Source organism: Oryctolagus cuniculus, chromosome 1 (genome assembly GCF_964237555.1).
Source record: "Oryctolagus cuniculus chromosome 1, mOryCun1.1, whole genome shotgun sequence".
NCBI lineage: Eukaryota > Metazoa > Chordata > Mammalia > Lagomorpha > Leporidae > Oryctolagus > Oryctolagus cuniculus.
In genome coordinates, this window is record NC_091432.1 from 94213915 (window position 1) to 94232008 (window position 18094).

Genomic DNA, 18094 nt, shown 5'->3' on the forward strand with positions numbered 1-18094 from the left:
TGCCAAGGACATTCTTCTCAGATCTAGAAAAATGATGCTGAAATTCATATGAAAACATATGAGAACCCGAATAGCTAAAGCAATCTTATACAACAAAAATAAAGCTAGAGGCATCACAATACCAGATTTCAAGACATACTACAGGGCAGCTATAATCAAAACATCTTGGTAATGGTACAGAAAAACAGATGGGAGCCCAGCTCCGTGGCTCACTTGGTTAATTCTCCACCTGCGGTGCTGGCATCCCATATGGGCGCCGGATTCTAGTCCTGGTTGCTCCTCTTCCAGTCCAGCTCTCTGCTGTGGCCCAGGAATGGAGGAGAGGATGGCCCAAGTGCTTGGGTGCCTGCACACCCATGGGATACCAGGAAGAAACACCTGGCTCCTGGCTTCAGATTGGCATAGCTCCATCTGTAGCGGCCATTTGGTGGGTGAACCAATGGAAGGAAGACCTTTCTCTCTGTCTCTCTCTCACTGTCTAACTCTGTTAAACAAACAAACAAAAAAGATGGATAAACCAATAGAACACAATAGAAATGCCAGAAATCAATCCATGCATCTATAACCAACTTATCTTTGACAAAGGAGCTAAAATCAATCCCTGGAGCAAGAGCAGTCTCTTCAACAAATCGTGCTGGGAAAACTGGATTTCTGCAGAAGTATGAAGCAAGACCCCTACCTTATACCTTACATAAAAATCCATTCAAAATGGATTAAAGACCTAAATCTACAACCTGATACCATCAAATTATTAGCGAACATTGTGGAAACCCTGCAAGACATTGGCATAGGCAAAGACTTCTTGGAAAAGACCCCACAGGCACAGGCAATCAAGGCCAAAATTCACAAATGGGATTACATTAAATTGAGAAGCTTCTGTACTGTAAAAGAAACACTCAGGAAAATGAAGAGGCAACTGACAGGATGGGAGACATTATTTGCAAACTATGCAACTGATAAAGAGATCAAGAAACTCGACAACAACAAAACAAGCAACCCAGTTAAGAGACGGGTAAAAGACTTAAACAGGCATTTTTCAAAAAGACTAAATCCAAATGGCCCACATTCACATGAAAACAATGTTCAGGATCACTAGCTTTCATGGAAATGCAAGTCAAAACCACAATGAGGTTTCTTTTTTTTTTTCTCATACTATTTCTTGAACTCTTTACTTAACATAGAAGTAATCATATGTGTATAAAGTTAATTGAAAATAGATCTTAGTAAAAAATAAGAATGGGATTAAGAGAGGGAGAAGGAAGAGGAGTGGGAGGGCAGGTACGGTGGAATAATCACTGTGTTCCTAAAGTGTAATTATGAAATGTATGAAGTTTGCATTCCTTAGATAAAAGGTTTTGGGGGAAAAATAAAAAAGTTAAAAATAAAAAAAAAAGTTTAAAAAAAAACATCAAATCTCAGTATGTCCATTTCACTCCAAAACATTACATTTTAGGTACTTCATTAGTTACCTTGGATCAGGAAAAACATATGGTATCTTTTTGGGACTGGCTTATTTCACTAAGTATAATGGTTTCCAGTTGTACTGTGAATGTAAATGGCCTCAACTCTCCAGTTAAAAGATACAGACTGGCCAAATGGATTAAAAAATAAGACCCATCTATTTGGTGCTTCTATTACTAAGATGTCTGGAGAAAATAGCGATCTTCCCAGTTCACTCCCTCTGGCCATGCATGGAGCCACACTCACCTTTCTTCCCACCATAAAGTGTAATTGCCACCTGCCTGCAACTTGGAGTCCTGCCTGGGTGCTGCACCCATCTCACAGCCCAGAATCTCTGAGGGATATCCTCTCCTCTTGCCTGAGTGTCAGGGTGGCTCATGCCTCCCACATCTACATCCAATATGTATTGATGATGGGGAATGGTATATCTGCAACAAAGGCTCTTTCAGAAAATGGGAAAAATGCACAGGATTCACTGGTTTAAAACAATGGTGAAATCCTACTGAGCAGGAAAACAGACTGCTTGCCCTGGCAATTCAGTGCATTCTTGGTTATACCTCATTCGGTTTTCTGTGATGAATTATCTGTTGTTCTTCACCCATTATTCTCTTAGTAAGAACTAGATATATATCACAATCCTCCCCCTACAGCTGCAAGATTGGTGTGCCTGATCTCTCTGCTATGTCATGGTAGGAATGGGCTGGAGACCCCAGAGCATAATGATTTATAGAATAGGCAGTTCATTTCTCTCCTACTTAATAGTCCAGGGTTGTGGTTCCAAACAGGGAGTGGCTTTTCTACAATGAGTCATTTAAGGACAGATTTTGGTGTCAATAATGCATAAGTTAAGCTTCTTCAAGAAGGAGACCTAAGGGGCCATGGTGTGTGCAATGGGTTAAGCTGCCACTTAGGATGACTGCATCCCATATCAGAATGCTAGTTTGAGTTCCAGCTGCTCCACTTCTTCTTCTTTCTAAAAATATTTATTTATTTATTTATTTGAAAGGCAGAGTTACAGAGAGGCAGAGGCAGAGGCAGATTATTTATATATATATATATATATATATATACACACACACACACAGAGAAAGATTATATATATGTGTGTGTGTATATCTATAATGTGTGTGTGTATATATATATATAGAGAGAGAGAGAGGTGGGGGAGAGGGAGAGAGAAATCTTCCATCTGCTAGTTCACTCCCCAGATCGCCACAATGGCCAGAGCTGTGCTGATCCAAAGCTAGGAGATAGGAGCTTCTTCTGGGTCTCCCACACTGGTGCAGGGGCCCAAGGACTTGAGCCATCTTCCACTGCTTTCCCAGGCCATAGTAGAGAGCTGGATTGGAAGTGGAGCAGCCAGGACCTGAACCAGTGCCCCCATGGGATGCCAGCACTGTAGGTGGTGGTTTTACCCACTACACTGCAGTGCTGGCCCCACCTGCTCCACTTCTGATACAACTTCCTGCTAATGCACCTGGGAAAGCAGTGGAAGATGGCCTGAGTGCTGTGGCTCTGTCACCAGATGAAGCTCCTGTCTCCTCGCTTTGGCCTGGTACTACCTTGGCTGTTGCAGTCATCTGGGTAGTCTCTTTGTTTTTCCCACTCTGTCACTTTGCCTTTCAAATAAATAAGTAAATTAATCAATTTTTTTTTAAAGAAGGGGATTTAAACAACACAGAATTTCATTTTTCTTTTTGTACTCCCAGGAGCTGACTGGAAAGCTGAGACAAGTAGAGTGACTTGGGGCTCCTGTAGAATAGAGCTGCCCACCTGCCCCAGACTGCTCACATCTGGACTGTGACATGGAGGAGAGACAGAGTCCTACCTTGCTGGAGCTCTCTCCAGTCAGCATTGCAGGATGGAAGAAGGAAGAAAATCAGAACACTGAGAGTCAGCTCCCCGTAAGCTTTCCTGTAAAGCCCACGTAACATTCCTGTACACCTGTCATTACTTCTGCTTACCACCTGACCCCAAGGGAGATTGAGAAATGTTGCCTTTGATCCAGAAGGAACAGTGTGTAGTGAAAAATACGGGGTCTCCAATAGCAATGGGAGAATAGATGCCGAGGCAGGCATCTGACAGTCTTTGCCATCCATCTAAACACTGGTGGGGTGATTATTTGGCTTATCAGTCTGTGACAACAGTCTTTTTGTTAGAGGGAGGGAGGGAGGGAGGGAGGGAGAGAGGGAGAGAGGGAGGGAGAGGGAGAGAGCGAGTGCGAGTGAGCACACTCCCATCTGCTGGTTCACTTTCCACATGTCCACGATGACCCTGGAGCAGGGCTGGACTTGAGGTTGAAGCTGGGAGACAGGAACTCAACCACATCTCAAATCATTCGAGCCATCACCACTGGCTTCCAGGCTGCGCATTAGCAAGAAGCTGAAATCGGAGTGCAGATAGGTATCAAACCAAGCATTTCCATATGGGATGCAGGAGTCTTACCTTTTAGACCACATGCCTGCCCGCTATGTAAAGTGGCTTAGTTTGTTCATCTGTACTGATATAAAGTAGTGGCTATGAATGGTTAATCATTATTAAGGAAGTTGCAGAAGATATGAAGCTGGAAAAAAAGAACTCTACAATTATAGCATGTCACTAAAAGTAATCTCTTGCATGCTAATAAAACTAAAATTGGAATAGCTATAATTTCTTCACTGAATTATTAACTCTGCAACAGTAAATAACTTGTTCCTTTTTGGTACAAATTTTTGAAAAAGACACTTTGAGATAATTCGTGTTATTATTTCTTCCCTAGAAACAGTCAGTTTATTTTTCATTTGAAGTCAGTTCTATTTTTATCTTCATCTTCTACATTAAAGGAACCTTTGCTTGAAAGAATTTTGTTGCTTGTTAAAAAACACTAAATTTTGTTATTATCATAAAAGGAATTCATATTCATTATAGAAAAGACATGTATGGAAAGCCCCTGGAAAATGATCACTAGTACCATTTTGTTCTTTATTATCCTATATCAGAATATGTACCTATGCTTATATATATTTTAAAATACACTTAAAATAGGACACTAAATTCAGTACATATGTTTTTCAAAGCTTAATTCTTTTTTTTTTTTTTTTTTTTTTTTGACAGGCAGAGTGGATAGTGAGAGAGAGAGACAGAGAGGAAGGTCTTCCTTTTGCCGTTGGTTCACCCTCCAATGGCCGCCGCGGCCAGCACGCTGCGGCCGGTGCACCTGGTCTCCCATGGGGTGCAGGGCCCAAGCACATGGGCCATCCTCCACTGCACTCCCTGACTTAATTCTTAATAATGGTCATCTTTTTTTTTGTGAAAATTCTTTTCTCCAATTTAAATTTTCATTGCACTAAAATATGCATAAGAACAAATTTACTATCTTTATTATATTTTAAAAATGCTATTATTTAGGGGCTGCCATTGTGGGGTAGCAGATAAAGCTTACAACAATGGCATTCCATATGGACACTTGTTCATGTTCCGACTGCTCCACTTCCAATTCAACTCCCTGTTAATGCACCTGGGAAAAGCAGCAGGAGATGGCCCAAGTGTTTGGGCCCCTGCGCCCATGTAGGAGATCTGGATGGAGTTTCTCTGCTGCTGGATGGAATTCCTACCTCTTGGCTTTTGCCTGGCACAAACCTGACCTTTGTAGCCATCTGGGGAGTGAACCAGCAAATGGAAGATTTCTCTCCCTCTCGCTCTCCTGGTCTCTCCCTCTCCCTCACCTATCTCTAGCTCTTTTGAATATATATATATATATACACACACACACACACACACACACACATATATATTCGCTATGTATATTCGAATATACATATCTTAAAAAATGTATTTATTTAAGAGGGAGAATGAGAGACACACAGAGAGAGAAGGCGCCATCTGCTGACTGACTCCCCAAATGTACAATAGCCAGCCAGATGCTGGGAGAAGCCAGAAGCTGAGAAAGCAATCCAGGTCTCCCATGTGGGTAGCATGAGCCCATCACTGCTGCCCCCCAGGTTCTGCATTAGCAGGAAGCTGGAGGCAGGAGTTGGAGCCAGATATGGAACCCAGATATTCCAATATACAAAAGTGTATCTTAGCTCGTGTATTAGCTGTTTGGCTAAACATCTGCCTCTCGATCATTTTCACTGCACTGTTCAGTGGCATTAAGTACATTCATGTTGCTGTGCAACCATCAAACCACCACCACCTTCTGTATGTTTCCAAAATGGCTGCAGTAATTTACATTCAAACCAACTGTCCATGAGGGTTCCCTTTACTCCACATCCTTGCCAACAATCGTTCTCATTCATCTTTCTGCGGACAGCCATTCTCATAGTGTTGTGGGAGTGGAGAGTAGGAAGGTGAGGACCAGGTATGGGTTCTTCTGAGCCTCAGACAGTGAATTGAATGAAGCTCACACAGACAAAAATACAACAGCAAAAGCTGATTATAGGAAAAGGAAATTCATTTCTTAAGAGAGTAGAAGCAGGCTTAGAGTCAGAGCTCAGATTGAGGCTGAGACTTGAGGTCCTGAATGGGAAAAATGGTGTATTTTTATAATGGTGTGGGGCCCTAAATGTGGCTTTGAAGACCCCTGGTGTAGAGGTCCTTTGGCCACTGTCTATCTCTACATGGCTTCTAAGTGAAGGGTTTTCAAGCTTGCAAGGTTTTTTTCTTAACTTTCCCAATCAGTCCTCTTTTTGTTTCCTGCCTCAAGGTTTTGGATAAGGGAGGCAGAGATGGAGAGAAAGAGACAAACTATTACAGAGTTTTGGAATTTGCTTTTCTCAGTTTTCTGAGTTAACCCTTAGCTGTCTCCTGCTTCAGTAGGTGTGAGGTGCTATTTCATTATATTTTTTTCCTTGTAGATCGTCTGGGAGCAGCTTTTAAAAAATTATTTATTTGAAAGGCATGGGGAGGGGTGCTGGTGCTGTGGCACAGTAGGTTAATCCTTCGCCTGCGGCGCCAGCATCCCATATGGGTGCTTGTTCTAGTCCTGGCTGCTCCACTTCCAATCCAGCTCTCTGTTATGGCCTGGGGATACAAAGAAGATGGCCCAAGTACTTGGGCCCCTGCACCCATGTGGGAGACCTGGAAGAAGCTCCTGGCTCCTGGCTCTGGATCGGCACAGGTCTGGCTGTTGAGGCCATTTGGAGAGTGAACCAATGGAAGGAAGACCTCTTTCTTTGTCTCTTCCTCTCGCTGTCTGTAACTCTACCTGTCAAGTAAATAAATAAAATCTTAAAAAAAAGAAAGGCATAGAGGAAGAGGGAAGGAAGGAGGGAGGGGGGAGAGGGAGAGGAGGGATGGGGAGGGGGAGGGTTAAGTGAGGGGGAAGGGGTAGAGGGGAGGGAGAGAAAGGGGGAAGGAGGAGAGGGGAGGGAGGGGGAGAGAGAGAGAGAGAGAGAGAGATCATACTTTCATTAATTCACTCCCCAAATGTCTGCACAAGCCAGGACTGGGCCAGGAAGTCAGTCTGAGTCTCTCACTTGTACCTCCTAGGATGCACATTAGCAAAAAGCTAGAAGGAACACAGGCACTCTGATATGGGACGTGGGCATCCCATGCCGCTTTAGCTTTGATACTGCTGGGTCAAATGCCTGCCCCTCTTGGTGGTTTTGATTTGCATTTCTCTGATGATTAGTGTGGGGAGCAACTGGGAGCAACTCGGACTAGACTAAGTTACTGGAATTAAGACTTATTCTATGCATCTGCTCTCCCACAATATGGCGCTGAGAAGGGAGAAACAGCTTCTACACAGCTGCCTCCAGTTCAACCAATAAACTGTAGGACTTACTCCTGATTGGAGGAGAGCAGCGTACTCAGCTTGTGGGTAGCAGAGTTGGGATTGGTGGAAGAGGACTATAAAGGAAGAGAGAGCCAACATGCACCAGGAACATCTAAGGGGAACATCTGAGGGAACACCTGTGCAGCCCCCGAGAGAGCCGGCCGGTGGTGTGCCGCTCCCCCGCGGAAGTGGGGAATGTGGCAGGGGGAACCGCCCTTCCACGGAGGTGGAAGGGACAGTAGCCAACCCGGGAAGAACCAGCAGCAAACCCGGGGAGGGCCGAGCAGACGAAAGAACAGCTCAGGGTCCTGTGTCGTTCCTCCACGAAGAGGGGGAGCGACATAATGGTGCCATGACTCGGATAGGAAACCTAGGCAGGGTTTAGTGTCGTTCCTCCACGAAGAGGGGGAGTGACAATTAGAAATGTTGAACATTTGTGTCCCTTCCATTGACAAATGCCTGTTTCGATCCTTTGCTTACTTCTTTGTCAGGCTACTTGCTTTCTTGCTATTGAGTTGCTATTGAGCAGCGATGGTTCAAGTGATTGGGTTCCTGCCACCCATGTGGGAGACATGGATTGAGTTCCTGGTTTCCAGCTCCCACCTGGCACTGGGCAGGGAGTCAGCGGATGGGAGTTCTGTCTCTCAAATAAACAAATAAAATAAAAAAACTTTCTCTGTTGATCTGTGATTAGATCTTTTAAAGGAACAGTTCCTATTGGATTAGTTTATCTTTAAATGTACCATACTTTCTTATTGTTTTATATATATATCCTTATTTTTTTGGTTGAAAACTGGACATTTGAATTTTTTTAAACTTTTATTTAATGGATATAAATTTCCAAAGTACAGCTTATGGATTACAATGGCTCCCCCCCCCCCATAATGTCCCTCCCACCCGCAACCCTCCCTTTCCCACTCCCTCTCCCCTTCCATTCACATCAAGATTCATTTTTGTTTCTCTTTATATACAGAAGATCAGTTTAGCATATATTAAGTAAAGATTTCAACAGTTTGCTCCCATAAACATAAAGTGAAAAATACTATTTGAGTACTAGTTATAGCATTAAATCTCAATGTACAGCACACTAAGGACAAAGATCCTACATGAGGAGTAAGTGCACAGTGACTCCTGTTGTTGACTTAACAAATTGACACTCTTGTTTATGGCCTCAGTAATCACCCTAGGCTCTTGTCATGAGCTGCCAAGGCTATGGAAGCCCCCTGAGTTCACTGACTCTGATAAATTTTAGACAAGGCCATGGTCAAAGTGGAAGTTCTCTCCTCCCTTCAGAGAAAGGTACCTCCTTCTTTGATGACCCGTTCTTTCCACTGGGATCTCACTCGCGGAGATCTTTCATTTAGTTTTTTTTTCCCCAGAGTGTCTTGGCTTTTCATGCCTGAAATAGTCTCATGGGCTTTTCAGCCAGATCTGCATGCCTTAAGGGCTGATTCTGCAGCCCTAAAGGCACTCGGATCTGGCTGAAAAGCCCATGAGAGTATTTCAGGCATGGAAAGCCAAGACACTCTGGCAAAAAGATCTCTGTGAGTGAGATCCCAGTGGAAAGAACAGGTCTTCAAAGAGGGAGGTGCCTTTCTCTGAAGGGAGGAGAGAACCTCCACTTTGACTATGACCGTGTCTAAACAAGATAAGAGTCGGAGAACTCAAGGGGCTTCCATAGCCTTGGAAACTCATAACTGGTGCATAGGGAGATTACTGATGCCATAAACAGGAGTGTCAATTGGTAAAGTCAACAACAGGAGTCACTGTGCACTTACTCCTCATGTAGGATCTCTGTCCTTAACGTGCTGTACACTGAGGCTTAATGCTATAACGAGTACTCAAACAGTATATTTCACTTTGTGTTTCTATGGGGGTGCAAACGACTGAAATCTTTACTTAATGTACACTAAACTGATCTTCTGTAAAAAAAAAAAAAAGGAAAGAAATTATCAATTCCCAACTTGACTCTCACTGGGATTAAACATGACAATAGGTCTGATCTGATTTCATCATCATTTAAAAAAAATCATCTATTATTTTTCACTTTATGTTTTTGTGTGGGAGCAAACTGTTGAAATACTTACTTAAGGTATACTAAGCTGATCTTCTGTATATTAAGATAATCGAAAATGAATCTTGATGTGAATGGAAGGGGAGAGGGAGTGGGAAAGGGGAGGGTTGTGGGTGGGAGGGACGGTATGGGGGGGGAAGCCATTGTAACACATGAGTCGTACTTTGGAAATTTATATTCATTAAATAAAAGATTAAAAAAAAAATAAAACCAGAAAAAAAAAAAAAGGGCTGATTCTGAGGCCAGAGTGCTATTTAGGACATCTGCCATTCTATGGGTCTGCTGTGTGGACATTTGAATTTATAATGTAGTAATGCTGGAAATTGGAATCTCTCCATTCCCAGAATTTGCTGGAGTACTTTTTTCATTTTCATTTTTGCTGTTTTGATTGTTGTAGGCACCTCTGTGCAAAGATCAGCCTAGGGTGTACGCTTAAGGTCTCAAGTCTTCACAGAGTCTGAGCCTTCTCCAGGGCTCAGTGGTGAGCTTCTGATTTCCTCTGCAGGTGCAATTGCTCTGGAATATCATCCATGTCTGTTCCCAAAAGGGGAAAACAAAAAACAAATTGGGAGAGAAAAAGACAGCAGCCTTTTAGATCCTCCAGCAGTTACATGGGGCAGAGGAGGAAGAGCTTGTTGCAATGAAAGAAAGTGAAATGCAGTTGTCACCTCTTTGCATCTCTGTGATCAGAAGTCAGAGATCAGAGCACAGATCCCCATATTTGGAGGACAGGCTCCTTTTTGCCCAGTCTGGCTCTTGTAAGCTGTGTGCAAGGATCTAGGAACAGAGGTACAAGTGCCTGCCACAGTGATGGAGGGTAGACAAAGAGCTGCTCCTGGGCTAAGTGCTGAAATTGACTATAAAGTTTTTCACTCCAGCTAGAGAAGGGTGGAAGCGTGGACAGGAGGGTGGGTAGGGTGGGGGATTGCTGTATCCCTAAATTTGTACATATGAAATGCATGAAGTTTGTTTTTATCAATATTTTACTTAAGGTACATAAACAACCAACCCCCAAATTTCTAGAGTCCTGAAGTGGTTGTATATCAAGATCTTGCCAGTGCAACTGTTGTCCGGGAGGTCAACAGATTGCAGATGGTTCCTATGCTGCTGTCTTCCCAGATTCACCGTCTTTGTTTCTTTATAAAGTTTTAAGGGATGGGCACTTGGTGCAGCAGTTAAGATGCTGTTTGGAAATCAAACCACAATGAGGTTTCACCTCACCCCAGTTAGAATGGCTTTCATACAGAAATCAACAAAAAGGCCGGCGCCGCGGCTCACTAGGCTAATCCTCTGCCTTGCGGCACACCCGGTTCTATTCCCGATTGGGGCGCTGGATTCTATCCTGGTTGCCCCTCTTCCAGGCCAGCTCTCTGCTGTGGCCAGGGAGTGCAGTGGAGGATGGCCCAAGTGCTTGGGCCCTGCACCCCATGGGAGACCAGCAGAAGCACCTGGCTCCTGCCATCAGATCAGAGCAGTGTGCCGGCCGCGGTGCGCCGGCCGCAGCGCGCCGGCTGTGGCGGCCATTGGAGGGTGAACCAACGGCAAAGGAAGACCTTTCTCTCTGTCTCTCTCACTGTCCACTCTGCCTGTCAAAAAAAAAAAAAAAAAAAAAAAAAAAAAGAAATCAACAAAAAATGCTGGCAAGGATATGTGGGAAAAGGTACCCTAATCCACTCTTGGTGGGAATGTAAACTGGTAAAGCCACTATGGAAGACAGTGTGGAGATACCTCAGAAATCTGAATAAAGACCTAGCATATGGCCTGGCCATCCCACTCCTGGGAATCTACTCAAGGGAAATGAAATCAGCACATGAAAGAACTATCTGTACCTCCCTGTTTATTGCAGTTCAATTCACAATAGCAAAGACATGGAATCAACCCAAATGCCCATCAACTGAAGACTGGATAAAGAAATTATGGGGGGAGGGTGCTGTGGCGTAGCAGGTAAAGCCACATCCCATTTGCTAGCATCCCATATGGACACTGGTTCGAGTCCTGGCAGCTCCACTTTTGATCCAGCTCTCTGCTATGGCCTGGGAAAGCAGTGGAAGATGGTCCAAGTCCTTGGGCCCCTGCACCCGTGTGGGAAGACCCAGAGGAAGCTCCTGGCTCCTGGCTGTGGATTGGCTGAGCTCTGGCCATTGAGGCCAACTGAGGAGTGAACCAGCAGATGGAAGACCTCTCTCTCTCTGCCTCTCCTTCTCTCTCTGTGTAACTCTTACTTTCAAATAAGTAAAATATTTTAAAATAGAGAAATTATGGGATATGTACACCATGGAACACTACACAGCAGTAAAAAAACAAAACAACAACAACAAAAAAAGAAGTCTGATCATTTGCAACAAAATGGATGAAACTGGAAAACATCATATTTATTGAAATAAGGCAGTCCCAAAGGGACAAATTCTATATGTTCTCCCTGCCCTGTGATAACTAATAGAGCAACTAAAAGACAATAGTTGGAAATGAAATTGACACTTTGAGAAGCAATGATTTTGAACAGCCCTTCTCTTGACTCTGAGGAATAGCTTTTTATTCTATATTTTTGTTTATCTTTTCCTTTATAATATTTTCCATATCTTTTTCATGATTCATTGAAGCTATACTTAACATAGTTAATCATATATGTATAAAGTTAATTGAAAATAGATCTTAGTAAGGAATAAGAGTAAGAATATGAAAGGGAAGAGGAAGAGGGGTGGAAGTATGGTGGGAAGGTAGGCACAGTGGGAAGAATTACCAAGATCCTAAAGTTGTAACTGTGAAAGGTATGACATTCACAATTGTGAAGCAATATAGACCTACATCCATTCCTATGGACTTACTTCTAAGGGTACAGCTATAGGACCCCAAAATCCCTTAAGCTGGCTAAAAAAAAAAAACCAGCTTAAGTGTTATCAAGATCAAATGAATAGGAATAAGTGGTAAAGTGACTATATAGATAGGATCAAGTGTTAAAGTGATCATACAAATAGGACTGTTTGGAAACAATAATAGAATAAAAAAGGAGTGAAGGCTCCAACATGGGAAGCAGTCCATACAGCAGACTCATAGAATGACAATCCCTTTAAGTGACACTCCAGTCTCAGAATCAGCCCTTAAGGCATTTTGGTCTGGTTGGAAAGCCCAGGGGGAGCATTTCAGGCATGGAAAGCCAAGACACTCTGGAAAAATGTCCTACATAAAAGATCCCTGTGGGTGAGACCACAGTGGGAAGAAGTGGCCACCAAAGAAGGATGTACTTTTCTCTGAAAGGAAGAGAGAACTTCCACTTTGCTTATGGCCTTGTTGAGCTAGTGGACCCAAAAGGCTTCCATAGCCAAGGCAGCTCATGTCAAGAGCCTTGGGTGATCACTGATGTCATAGATAAGAGTGTTGCTTGTTAAATAAACAACAAGAGTCACTGTGCACTAACTTCCTATGCAGGACCTCTGTCCCCAAAGAGTTGTATCATGAGACTTAATAGTAAAACTTGTTCTAAGAATAATTTCCTTTTAACGTATTAAGTGGAGGATATTATTATGTCTCATAAATTATAGTTATGTCCAAGAGCTCACAAAAGATGTATAATCCTTGAGTTCTTTAAAGAAAATTAAGTTTTGAAAAGGAAAGGAGATGGCACCAGCACACCGGGTTCTAGTCCCGGTCAGGGCGCCGGATTCTGTCCTGGTTGCCCCTCTTCCAGGCCAGCTCTCTGCTGTGGCCAGGGAGTGCAGTGGAGGATGGCCCAAGTCCTTGGGCCCTGCACCCCATGGGAGACCAGGAGAAGCACCTGGCTCCTGCCATCGGATCAGCGCGGTGTGCCGGCTGCAGCGCACTGGCCACGGTGGCCATTGGAGGGTGAACCAATGGCAAAGGAAGACCTTTCTCTCTGTCTCTCTCTCTCACTGTCCACTCTGTCAAAAAAAAAAAAAAAAAAAAAAAAAAAAAAAAAAAAAAAAAAAGGAAAGGAGAAGGAGGAAGGAAGGAAAGGGAGGGAGGGGGAAACTGAAATCACCTTCAAGAAGCAAGAACATAGAACAGCCCTTGTCTATGATGTTGAAGAACAGTTCTCTTAGTTTTTTTTTTTTTTATTGCATTATTTCTTTCTTGCTTTCTTTCTGTTTCTTTTTGTTTCTCAGACTAAACAGGAGAGGGAGGAGGAAAGAAGGAGTGGGTGGGATGGTAGGTAGGGTGGGAAGATTTACTATGTTCCTAATGTTGTATTTATGAGATACATACATATTAAAGAAACAAAGGATGCTTCTTGGAATGGCTGCATCCAAGACTGGTGGAGTGCCTGGGTTCAAGGCTCCACTCTGCTTCCCATCTAGCTTTCTGCTAATGTGCATCCTGGGAGGCAATAGGTGATGGTTCAGGTCCTTGGTTCTTTACCACCCACACAGGAGATACGTTCTGGGCTCCTGGCTTTGGCTTGGTCCAGTCCTGGCTGCAGAAGATATACTTTTTTTTTTTTTTAAAAGATTTTATTTACTGAGAGGCAGAGTTACAGACAGAGAAAGGGAGAGACAGAGAGAAGGGTCTTCCATCTGCTGGCTCACTCCCTAGATTGTTCCAATGGCTGGAGCTGGGCGGATCCAAAGCCAGGACTCAGGAGTTTCTTCTGGGTCTCCCATGAGGGCACAGGGGCCCAAGCACTTAGGCCATCTTCCACTGCTTTCCCATGCCATAAACAGAGAGCTGGACTGGAAGAGGCACACCCAGGACATGAACCAGTGCCCACATGTGATGCTGGGGCCACAGGTGGAGGCTTAGCTTACTATACCACAGCCTCGGCCCCATAAATTTTTATAAAAAGCAAATAAAGTTCTGTTTTTAAAAAAATTTCACGGCTATCTATTTTGTGTTAATTATAATGTGATTTTGATATTGTATAACTTAGAAATTATTCAAATGATTTATTAATTTGAGTGCAACCTTAATAGGAAGTTTCTATGAGTTTCTATTTTGTTAAGAAGCTGACAGTCTAGAATAGATTCCTTAATTAGACAGAAAGTTATAAGTCAGTGATAAGTGATGGGGAGAAGGTATCACAGAAATTTTTTTTTTCTGACAGTGAGAGAGAGAGAGAGAGACACCCCCCAAATGGCCGCTACCGATCTGAAGGCAGGAGCCAGGTGCTTCTCCTGGTCTCCCATGCGAGTGCAGGACCCAAGCACTTGGTCCATCCTCCACTGCCTTTCCAGGCCATAGCAGAGAGCTGGACTGGAAGAGGAGCAACCAGTACAGAATCTGGCGCCCCAACCGGGACTAGAACCCAGGGTGCCGGCACCGCAGGCAGAGGATTAGCCAAGTGAGCCGTGGCGCCGGCCCACAGAAACTTTTAAGAGGGGTAACTAAGCAGGTTTAGGGGAGGCTGAGGTTGGGGAAATCCTTCAGAATAGACAACAAGACTGAAAGGTAAGGGCTGATATTCGGTGCTGCCTGCGACACCGGTATCCCATGGTCAAGTGCTGATTCAAGTCCTGGGTGCTCTGTCTCTGATCCAGCTCCCTGCTAATGCAGATGGGAAAACAGTGGAAGATGACCCAAGTGCTTAGGCCCCTGCCACCCACATGGGAGAACCAGATGGAGTTTCAGGCTCCTGGTTTCAGCTTGGCCCAGTCCCAGCCATTGAGGCTGCGATGGAACTAACAGATGGAAATCAATCTCTCTCTCTCTCTCTCTCTCTCTCTCTCTCTCTCTCCGTGTCCTTCTGTCATTCTGCCTTACAAATAAATAAGATCAATCTTTTTCTTAAGAGCCTGAAAGAGAAAAAACTCCAAAAGCAGGCTTAGCACTGCTTTGCATCTACCTTGAGTCCTGTCGGCTGGGCTTGTTTCTTTTGCAGAACCTCAGCGAGGGATTCTGCTGCTCATGGCCTTTTGCCTTCCCAGCCCTGCTCTTCATGATCAAACTGATAGCATTAGTCAAGGGCGAAACCAAATGCTTCAATATTTAAAGGACTCCCAAGTCATCACAGACTATCCAGCGGATAGAAGTGCAAGTATCGTTAAGTTCTGCTTTAGAAAGTGAGAGATTTTAAACAAAACATGGTCCACAGCTAAGAGCACACAGGCAGGCTCGAGCCAGCCAGGATCCGAAGGGAACACCAGACTCAGATCCATTCTTTTGCGCTTATGCATCATTACCTTTTGATCAAGGAGAGCAAGAAAACATGGCGGCTCTGCTTAGCTTCACATGGGGCTCGCACAAGGCAAGCAATCCACTTACTGCCTATTAGAGAATCTGATGCTGTCCAGCACTTACCCTTGGAGAGTGCTTTTGTAGAAAGGCTTTTCCCGGAGGTGTATCTTCCTTCTGGTGTTGATCTGGTGGGCTAGCTGGGCTGTCGATCCAGCTGGATGCTGCATTGTAGTCTCCCTCTGTTCTCTTCTGCTGTAATTGATGGTGGAGGCACTGGGGGCATGATGCCCCTCTCAGTCCCACCAGGCCTGTGTGAGTCTCACTGTTGGCCCATGGGGCAAGACGAGGCAGGCAGACTTGCAGGGCTGCTGGCCCTCAGTGTCTGGGGTTGCAGGAGCATGGCCAGGAGTGCTGAAGGGGTTGCCCAGGTCCTCATAGCTGAAACACAGATTTCTATGCCGTGTCTAGGCACCCACCTACCTTCTTTCCCCAACCAGACAATAACTCTCTAGGTTGTGCTGCCTGGGGTTGGGGAAGGAATGGAGGAGCCGACCTTTGGCCACCTGTGGCACAAGGCTAGCTCATACCTGAAGCCTAGAGCCTGCCAAGACCAGCAAGGCCCTCATTGCCAGGGGCTGCTGGCTGCTGAAATGGATTTTCAGCCAGAGGCTGCTGCAACCAGCAACAGGTAGTGCTGGCTGAGATACAAATCCCACTGACTGGGGTCATGAGTTTCTATTTGATACCACCGCAAGCTCAGATGCTCCACCCTCAGGCACTGGTCTAGGATCTGCCCAGCATTGGATTTTTAGCAAGACACAGTCCTCGGCTCACTTTGGTGTCCTACTCCCTAGTGGCTGGAGTCATGTCCTCTATGTCTGCTCAACTGGGGAAGGAGTTGGGGAAGACAGTGCTCTGGCTGCTCAGGCTGATACCAAGCTCTGTTGCAACAGCCTCAGGGCCCCGAACAGTCTTGCAGATGCATGCCAGGCCTGTGCATGGCTGGGAGTGATGCAGACTGAAAGTCATGTCTGCCCAATCTGCGTGCTGGTCTCCACCTGGGCAGGTCTAGAGTACTGGCCTGGGGACAGGGGCTTCTGGTCTCTATCTGGGGCTGGGTCTCCCCGAAGCAGGCCTCCCTCTGAGCTCCAAGGCAAAACTCTAAGCTCCCTTTCCTACTCTACTCCCTGTAGCTAGAGTCCTACTCCCTTGGCTGCCAGAAGCTGGGGGAGGGGTGGTGGAGGCTGTCCTTTAGCCACCTGGTTCAGTGTGCAGGTGCAGGTCACTGTAGCAGGCCTGCTGCTAGGTTTCAAGTCAAAGATCTGAACTCAATTCCCTTCTTCCCCGAACCTGGCAGGTGAAGGAGCGAACTGAGTCTCTCTCCAGTGCACTGCTTGGGGCTGGGGGGAGGTTGCAGACAACCCTTTCCTTCCTGCCTTCTTCAATGTAACTTTTCTTCTTGTAATACAGCCAGGCTTTGCAGTCTCTCACCTGGCTTCCTTCGCTCTTGTGAGGGTGACCTGGTGCATGAATAATGGCTCGGATTAGTGTCTGCTGGGAGAAGCTCGCTGGGCGACTGAGCGAGCCTCCTCTCCACACCTGTGCCTACTGTCTCGCGTCCACCCACACACACAGTTAACTCTCTGATCTTGTTCACTTGGCCGTTAGTACTCTTCCAGCTGAGATTTCAAAGCCTCTCTGGAGCTGGGCAATTTACTAATTTTGGTTGCTTTGCATATCACAGGCAGAGACCCCTATGCTTCATTTCCTGGCTGTTAGGTCCTCCAGAAATTTACTGGAACACTTCACAGGCTTCCTCTTTTTTTTTTTTTTTTAAGTGGATTTATTTTATTTTTTTATTTGCAAGGGAGAGTGGCAGAGAGGGACAGAGAGATCTTCCATCTTCTGGTTCACTCCCCAAATGGCTTCAACAGTTGGTCTGGGCCAGCCTCAAAAAAATAATGTTTTTTCCATTGCATTATACTGACTTTGGCCTGGCCCAGCCCTGACTGTTGTGGCCATTTGGGGAGGCAGATATCTCTTTCTTTCTCTCTCTCTCCTTCTCTCTCTCTCTGCCTTTCAAATAGATGAAAATAAACAAATGAACTTTTTAAAACAGAATTTAAATTCTTTAGCTCAGTGTTTCTCAGTTGGGGGCTACTTTTTCTCATAGGGGACCTTGGCAATGTCTGAAGATATTTTTGGTTGCCAAAATTGAAGACATTCAGCTGGCATATATCCCTGAAGCCAGGGATACCTGCTAAGCGCTCCGCAACACATAGGGCGGCCCGCACAACAAAGCGTGATTCAGTCAGAAATGCCTGCAGTGTTGCCATTCAGAGTGCTTTCTCTTGCCAAATCATTACAATACACTTAAGAATACTGACTGAGTGTAAATGGCAAATTTTACATTCTGTGTATTTTATCATAATTATGAAAAAGATCATAGGTTCTTGTTTGCTAGGAAAATTTTCTGTGTACAAGCTTTATGCCATTTGGACTGGGATATGAAAATTCCACTTTTGTGTTCAATTAGATTTGATTTCACTGTTAAGATTGATGTGGTGGGGGCCGGCGCTGTGGCGCAATAGGTTCATCTTCTGCCTGTGGTGGCATCCCATATGGGTTCCGGGTTCTAGTCCTGGCTGCTTCTCTTCCAATCCATCTCTCTGCTGTGG